Raw genomic sequence first — 9,095 nt, 5'->3', positions numbered from 1 at the left:
GGCAGCCCGTGGGCTTTGGGGGCTCACAGGTCGGGAGGTGCCATCCCAAACCCACGCAGGAAGCAGTAAGGTGGAGGCAGAGGGAATCGGTGTTGAATGCTATTGCTAAAACAAAGCTAGAGATTTTTTTATTAGTAAATTAATTTTACAATATTCAGTTGAATTAAGGTGGTATCATGGGTAGCGAAAAGGAGAGGGGGTCTCCTCTCCTCGGAGGAGAGGATGAGGTTTTTGGAGCTTGCACTGGGAGACTGAGTTTTACTGGAGGAAACAGGAAAATGCAAAGCTGCCCAGTGAGTCGAGGTGTGCCCGAAAATGACCAGGTCTTCGAGTGCCCCCCCAAATGTGGAGCGTGGGAGGAAGCTGGGATCGCAGCCGCAAGGGGGCACGGAGCACTTGGGTTTCCCTGGTGAGGGACGCAGCGGGCAGGGCAGGGCATTCCAGGTGTGCGGCGCAGCCCAGGTAGGGGCCGCATGCAGGGGAGGTTTTGCAGGGTCACCTGTTAGGGGCGTAGCTGCACCGAGGGAGGATGCCAAGTGCAAGGGTACGAGCAGGGTGGAGAAGAGCAAGGTCGGGGTACGCGTGCACCTCACAAGCGCCGAGCCCTCCACAAGCAGGTGCTCGAGGGCACGACCTCTGTCTCCTTCTCATCCAGCCCTTGCTATTGCTCAGCCTGTCCAAGGACCAGTTCCCGGCCTCCTGGAGGAAGGACGAGGCCACCAAGCCTGCATCACAGGGGGCCGTTTTTGAGCAGTGCCCGATGGAACGTAATGAAGTGCCTAATTGTGCGGTGCCTTGGATACGGGAGCTCTGCAGGCTGGGTCCTGAGAAGGGCTTCAGGGAGGAGTTGGGGCTTCGGCAGGTCACCCTGGAAGAAGATTTGGGGGCTGGAGGTGGGCACATTTCCAGTAGGAATGGCGATGTGCATTAGGTAAGGAGCCAGGCTGAAAATGGCAAGATACAAATCTGGAGAGCCAGGCTAAAATGGAAAGAGACTATGGTGAGAAATAGGGAGCCATGGAAGGTTAGAGAGGAGGGGTGGGCACATGTACGGAAGGGATTTGGGGACTGGCTTGGTACGGTGGGCATGGCCTTCTCCTGCCCCGAGTCCTCACTGATGTTCTCAGGTGGGCTGTTCACCCAGTGGACTTGTTGGTGTCCAGAGGAGGGTTTACAGGACAGGGCTGGCCATTGCCGCTTCTGCGAAATTCCTTACAGCCGAGAGCCCATCTCGTTGCCGCAGGGATTTGGGTACCTACATTTAGCCCAATACTCCTGAGGAGGGATGATATGAATATCGGAAGTGTGAATGGTGGGTGCTGCATCCGCTAATTTTAGACCCCCTCTCCTTTTCACTACCCATGATACCACCTTAACAATTCAACTGAATCTTGTAAAATTAATTTACTAATAAAAAAATCTCTAGCTCTGTTTTAGCAATAGCTTTCAACACCAATTCCCTAGTTTCTTTCTGAGGCCAATAACCTAAAAAGTGGTCAGCTCGGTTCCATTTAAAATTGTCTCTTGAGCACAGCATCCCCAGACGGCCTCACCCACCGAACACTGGCGAGAGAAGGGAGTCTGGGGGGAGGGCAGGTGGGCCGTGGGCTCCTCCCTGTCACCGAGGCTGGCGTCCTCCCTTTGGTTTCTCCCGGCTGCATTTCTTTCAGGATTAAATGCACTCACCAGAGACAAACTCTGGGTACCATTAGGGCATTATTATATTACACGTCTAAAAAATCTTCAAAAAAGGAATGTAAGTTCATCGACCCTTTGAAGGTTATTTAATGATAAACATAAATGCTTTCATAAAATCGGGGGGATGATTTAAGATCCCGGATCGATAGTCGCCGTGGAGCGCACGCCAGCGCGGCTCGCCTGGCCCCCCGGGCAGGCTGGCGGCTCCACTGACCAGGGGCAGCCTGGGACTGGCGAATAAACACGATTTAAGGCGAAATCCGCACGGCCTGGGCCAGAGCACGAGGGTGACATTGCTGAGGAAGGGAGCCACCCTGAGGCCGGCCTCCCTGGGGCCACCACTCCCGAGGAGGAGGTTCTGGGCGGCTGTGTGAGCGGGTTGGGGTGAGCTGGGGGGCTCTGGGAGACCGAACGCCCCCGGCCAGCGGCTGTCCTCTGCAGACACCCTACGGGATCCAGCCGCATCTGGGCTTTCATACTAACTGAGCGGGACCTCACGCGGCGGACGGCAGGACGCAGTGGGCTCAGCTCCGGCTGCAGACCCAAAGGGCCGGGTGCAGAGCTGCTTTCTGTCTTTCTCAGGCTTCCTGACGGCTCCGGACAAACGCACCTGTCAGAGCCTCGGTGCCCTCCCCGGGCCAGGGGACAGCCTGGCACCTTGCCCCCGCGTGGTCAGACAAAACACAATGCACACGGTTCGCCTAAAAGGCAAGGTGCTTAATAGAGGCTGTAGTTTAACACTGACAACCGTGTCTAGCAAACGTTTAGCTTGTTTTACGTCCTGTGCCTTGCGCTAAGCGTTTTCCAGTTCTTCATTTAGTCCTCACAACAACACTATTGGTGAGCTGTTAGTATTATACCCCTTTTACAGATGAGAAAACTGAGACCTAGGAGGGTTAAATAGCTGGCCCAAGAGCACACACCATCCGTGAGAGACAGATAAGCCTTGAGTCCTGGTGACTTACTTGAGAGCCCAAGATTCGGGTCACCGCGAGTGCGGAAAGAAAGTGCCGCATCCCCGTGGGGCTCTGGCTGGTCCTCAGACCCTGCAGGGCCCAGCAGGGTGTTCTCCTGCCATAGCCCCTCCTGAAGTTTCAAGTGTCCCCAGGAGAAGCTAAGTGTCACCTCCTTGTTCTGTGACACTGGGACCCTGTTCTTAGCTGCGGCCATCTCCCGATGTGGGGTGTCGGGCTCTCCCTGGTCACTGAAGACCAATAACGTTCACTTTTTAAGAAACTTCCAGAATAAACTTTTTATATCGTAGCATCGATTCAGGTTTATTGGAAAAAGTTACACAGTGCGGAGAATTCCCACCGAGCTCACAGCCGTGTCCCACTATTTTTAGCATCTTACATTGGCAGGGTTGGTTTGCCACAATTAATGAACTAATATCGACACATTGTTATTAAGCGAAGTCCATACATTCTTCCTATTTCCTTAGCTGTTACCTAACGTCCTTGTTCTGTTCCTGGTGTTACGCAAGTTGTCCTGTCTCTTGTCCTGCTCTTGGCTGTGGCATTTCCTCAGACTTTTCTTGTTTTTCGTGACCTTAATGGCATTTTGAGGAGTATGTTGTCAGATGTCCCTCGGTTGCTATTTAGCATGTTTAGACGGGGTTTGGGGAAGACCACGGAGGCAAACTGCATTCTCGCCGTATGCAATCAAGGGTGCAGGGTATCAACGTGACCTTGGTCACCTGGCTGAGGCAGTGACGGGCAGGTCTCTCCCCTGAACTTACCTCCCCCGTCCCTTCCACGCCGCGGCGTCGAAAGGAAGTCCCTGCACACAGCCCGCGCGTAAGGAGCGGGGCGTGAGGCTCTAGCTCCTTGGCGGGGGTGTCTGCGTCAGTTATTTGGAATGCACGGGGCATTTGTCTGTTATTCCCCAGGTACGTATGGCTCCGATCATTTATAGCATTGTGCCTTGTGCGTATTTATTTTTACTTTGGGTTATAATCTGATACTATGTTGTTTATTTTGTTGCTCGAATTGTCCCAGCTTTGGGCACGAGGAGGTCCGTCAGCTGCCTCTGCCTTCTCGTACCCGACACCCCCATCAATGTGGTTCTTTTCTTTTTTCTTTTTTTGCGTACTTCCTTACTTTCTGGCACAAATGCCCCGGGCTTCTCCAGTGTATTTCCTGTCCCCGCGCTCCAACCAGACACCCCTCCAAGGATCCCTGGTCCCTTTTTCGTTTTTGGGAATGGCATTAGAAATAATGTCATCTCGTCTGGGCGCTCTCGGCCGACGGCCGAGGGAAATACACGCCTGCGCGCCGACTCCCGTGTGTGCGCGGATCTGTATCACGTCTATGAAGCCAGACACGAGTCCACGCAGATGTCTTGGATCCATCACCACGTGGATCAAAATTCACTTTTAAAATAAGTACTTTTTTTTGGGTAGCCTTCTAAATTAAAACCCAAATCACAGGAAATTTAAAACCTAAAATTATTTGTACTAAGGATATTCCAAAGTGTTTTAGCGTCTTTGATGAGACGGATGAATATTTTTTAAAAAACTGAAAACATAAATTATAAACCTGATTGGAACCATTCTTGAGTATTTGGAATTAAGGAAATTAAAAAAAAAAAAAAGAGTATATGTGCAACTGAGAAGACAGCTCTTTCTGTGGCCTGGGGTCTCTTTGTGTATATTCTCACCTCTCTCATTGCCCCGGCGAGCGTCCCAATGCGGGGAGAAGGCCGGCCGGGGTCCCGGGCTGGGGTCCTGCCGGTTGGCAGCCTCAGAGGCAAAGTGACAAACACTCCGAGGGAGCGGCAGGTGAGGGCCTGGGGCTTGGGGGCCCCGGCGTGGAGACCAGACCACCCTAAAGGCCTGCCCGTTTGGCGAACCTGCTGCTACCACCACGCCCGGGCAGGCAGGGCGACCTCTGGGGCCGAAGTTCTAACATATCCAGTGGGCCCCAGAGGGGAGACACTTTCTTACCCACCAGCACACAGATTGTAAATGTCTTGAGGTTCAGGGTGTCCAGTGGGCTCTGGGGGGCCAGTGGGCCAGCGGTTTTGTTAGGAAGCCCCTCTTGGTGCCAGCGGGAGGGGGCCCTTCCGGAGACTTTCAGCCCTGTGTGTGGGAGCCCCCCTCCCAGGGCTCCTTCTCTCCACTCTATCGCCTGGTCCCTTCTAGAACACAGGACGTGGACGTAGACGCCCTTCCGGGGTAGCCTGGAAACATCTCACGATCCCAGGCTCCAAAGGGGTGCGCCGTGTGCTGGGTACCGGGCTTTGATGGGCTTCTGGAGGCCACAGAGGTGCCGCGGCTGTGATGCCGTGCGGGGTCACGCGTGCACACGCACGCGGCGTGCAACCCTCCAGGGTGTGCGTGGACTGCCTCCTGGAGCACCTCTGGCTCCGACCGAAGATGCCCCTCTGTAGAGACTCTTCCGGCAAGCGCGCTGCCGGCGGCGGCAGGAGGGGTGCGAGGGGAGCATCTGTTTAGAGAGACCTCAAGTCGGATTCCCGACCAGAAACCACCGGCTAGCTGTGCACTCCTGACCGCGGACTGTCACGGCGTGTCTGTGGGCACAGGGTTTCGTATCTGTGAACAGGAAGTCGTCTCTCTGCCCCAGCTTCCTGCCGGCTGTCGCGGGGACCAGCTGAGGCCACTCCGGTGACCGTGCTCTGACGCATGGGTGTCAGAGACTTTCACCGACGACAGCATCTCTCCCCCACGGCCCGAGCACCCAGGCTGGTCGCTGCCCTGTCCCCACGCTCACCCACCGCCCCGCACCCCAGGAGGAGCCACCGTCGGAAGAGTCCGGAAGCCCCGCAGATGCAGCCCCATCCCTTCCACGAAAGCAGCCGCCCACCGTGCTGGGCTGTAATTAACGAATGGTCGCCCCAAGGGCAGGCGTTCTCCGCTCCCCCTTAGGTCCGGGGAAAGAGCAGATATTTCCGTCGTAGCAAGTAAGAAAAATATCCCGTTTCCCCACTTTCGTTATAAACAATGTGCGACTGGCTTTCTCCTTCCTTCTCCTGACCCTCCGCACCGTATACATATTTATATATTATTCATAGTGGATTAAAAATGAATGTGCTCTTTACGGCGCAGTGACAATACAAATTAACGTATGATGTACTTACTTTCCTCGTGGCAGTGATGGGGTCTGTTGATGGCCTCGAAGTGAGAGGTAGAGAGAGGGGAGCCAGGCGGGGCGGGCGGCGGGGGGAGGGCGCCCGTCTGGCTGCGCCGTCAGGGCTCGCGGCTTCGGGGTGTCCGGGTAGCCGTGCGGCTGCAGGGCCGGAAAGGCCTCCCCACCTCTCCTCTCCCAAGGGCCCCGCGGCCCTGGCCCCGCTCACCTTCCCCTCCGAACTTCCCCTCCAGGACTCTGCGCTGGGCTTAGGCCTCCGGTGTCCGTGCTGGGCTCTGGCACGTCCCTCCCTCTGCGGTGGCACCGGCTGGCCCCGTTCCCTCCTCCTGGCAGCCTCCCATTCATCCTTTGCTTAAAATACACTCTGTGGATACCTGTGATGTGTCCTGCACGAGGCTGGGAGGTGAGTGACAGCAATGACCAAAAAAAAAAAAAAGCCCCCAAATAAAAGCCCAGCCCCTGCCCCCCTGGAGTTGCCGGTCTGCCTGAGAGGGAGACACCGCGATTGTTTTATGCGTCCAGCTCCTGGTGCTGGAAGCCGTACCGAGGGTGAGCGGAGCTCGCTGGGATGTGTCCCAGGGCCACCGCGGTGGGGCCGACAAATCGGGGAGGTCTCCCCGAGGCAGAGGCAGTTGCACGGAGGGCCGAAGGACGAGACGGCAGATTTTAAATGAGGCAGGGCAGGGAGCCTTCCCGGCTAAGGGGACAGGACTGAGTTAAGCCCCGAGGCAGGACAGAACATGAAGCGTTTGGGGAACAGAGAGAAAGACCCTGGGGCCAGAGGGCCGTCTTGCGGGGGAGGCTCAGAGGGAGAAAAGGAGGTGGGGACACTCAGGGGTCATGTTCCCCCTGGCTGTGCCCTGGGAACCCCCCGGTCACCTCTGCCACGTCAGGAACCGCACGGCCTCTGAGGGCCGTTTCGGACCAAGCCCTCTGCAGACCGGGCCCTGCCCTCGGAACAGACAGGGACCTGTTCATCCCAGCGAGGGGCCTGCACAACGGCAGATTCCAACCCACGTGTGCTGGACGTCGGCCCAGGGACACGCAGCTGCTAACAACGTGCTTCTTTAGACTTCGAGGGCTTCCCGTTTCCCCATCCAAAGGCCAGTGCCCCAAGGAGAGGCAATCGCTTAAGCTTTCATCCAACCACCTAAAAATCAGGCTAGCACAGAACGTGGTGCACGAAGCACTCGTTGAATCAGTACTTTCTTTTCTTTTCTTTTTTAAGACAGGGTTTTGCTCTGTCGCCTGGGCTGGAGTGCAGTGGCACCATCACAGCTCACTGCAGCCTCCAACTCCTGGGCTCAATCGATCCTCCTCCCTCAGCCTCAAGAGGAGCTGGGACTACAGGTGTGCACCACCACGCCCGCCCGGCTGGTTTTCTTTTTAAATTTTTTTTTGTAGAGACAGGGTCTCCCTATGTTGCCCAGGCTGGCCTTGAACTCCTGGCCTCAAGCGATCCTCCCGTCTCAGCCTCCCAAAGTGCTAGAATTCCGGGCGTGAGCCACGGTGCCTGGCCTGAATCAGTACTTTTGACGAAGAACAAATCAGAGCCTGCCCTGAGCCGGCTTAGATAAACAGCGTGATGACAACGAGGAAAACAGCCACCACAACAATGACAAACAGCTGGCATTCATATAGTTCTTTGTCATTTACTGACCTGTCACGTTCTCTCCTGTGTTGCTCACAGCACTCCTCTGGTGGAAGTATTAGCAGCGTTGCCTCATTTTCAAGGTGAGGAAACTGCAACCTTGCGAGATCAAGTACTTGCTCGACAGAGAGGAGAATGAAGGTGAGGGTGTCTCTGGTCGCTCACTGGCCTCACCGAGGAGGGAAGCAATGATTTGAACCCGAGCTCCCGGCCGGACTTGAGATGGCCCATGGCAGGCAGAGGACCCAGAAAGCAAAGCGAAGGTGCCAGACCAGGAGAGCCCTGCGTCCTCCTGTTTGACCAGAGGCCATCCTGGAGGTGGTGCTCCTCAGCAGGGGTGAATGGGGAGGGGCCATTGCCCCGATGCTCTCCCCGGTGGGAAACTGCCGGAGGGCCTGTCCTTATTCTCCCGCACTCGACCACCACCAACGGCTGCTGTGTCTGCAGCTTCTGCTTCTCAGACGCTGACGAACATTAGCGTCGTCACTGCAAGCTCTGGATTCGGGGGAATCGCCAACCCCTCGTGCAGTCTGCCAGGAAGTACAGGCAGCATGGCTGGTCTCTTTTGTCCCCTGAAAACAGGATGGTGGGAGTTTGCAGGCCACCGAGGGGCTTCCCTGTCACCCTGAGGGCTGCAGTGACTTCTCCTCGGGGGACGGGATGACCCACCTCCATCTAGAGATCTGATTTCCTCCAAACCCAGAAGAAAGGACAGAAAACTCCCAGCGGTTTTCCACGCACCTTTCTTGCTGCCTGGGCCTCCAGGAGGGGCCTCTGCTTCTGTCACGGTGTTTGGAACCCCGAGAGAAATATTCAGGGGAGCTCTCAGCGTTGGGGTTTGTTCCGGCGTCTTGCTTGTTCTCTGACCAAAAGCCAACAGACCTCAACATCCTTGTGTGTTTTTGCGAGGGGCTTTATGTGGACGAACGGTGCAGAGAAGTTTGGGACTTTTCATCCAGAGTTAGCTGGACTTAGAAAAGTGTCAAGTGTCCAAGAGTGCTTTGCATGACAGCAGCTTTCTGTTTGGGAACAAATGTTCCCATCACCAAAGGATCAGCCTTTCACTTACGTTTGATTCTTGGAAAAACACGATGTCTTCTCCTGGAACCGTCATAGATTTCCCAGGCAACTTCCCTCATGGTGCACCTGCCATTTCTACACAAAACCTTCTTCCTCATTAGTCTCATGCGACCCTTTCAACAAACAGCTCAGAAGGGTGCTGTGTGTGTTTGTGTGAGTGCGTGTACAGAGATAATTTTCCATATGTAACAAGATGCATTGTAATTGTATACAAAGTAACGTGTGTGTGTGTTTTCCTATAAAAACACATTGTAATCATAGTCCTTGTAAGTGTTTTAGAGAATTAAAGGATCTGATTACTTCATATCCATGGGACCTTGGTTGTAAAGCAAACCTTCCAGGTTCACTGTGTCCCAACTTTCTCATCTGTACAATGGGCTGATCTCACCCATTGAAAAAAGTATCATAAAACTCAAATAGGTGGTTAAACTCACAAAAATATGTGTGAAGAACTGTGCAATATAGATTTTCAGGGTCTTTGGGTACCACTGGTGTTATCTACAAAGACTCCACTTACAAAGTATATTGCAAAATCAGGATGTATTATGATTCCAGTGTTG

The sequence above is a fragment of the Propithecus coquereli genome, unplaced genomic scaffold (genome assembly GCF_000956105.1).
Source record: "Propithecus coquereli isolate 6110/MARCELLA unplaced genomic scaffold, Pcoq_1.0 Scaffold254, whole genome shotgun sequence".
Lineage (NCBI taxonomy): Eukaryota > Metazoa > Chordata > Mammalia > Primates > Indriidae > Propithecus > Propithecus coquereli.
This window is presented reverse-complemented; position numbering follows the sequence as displayed.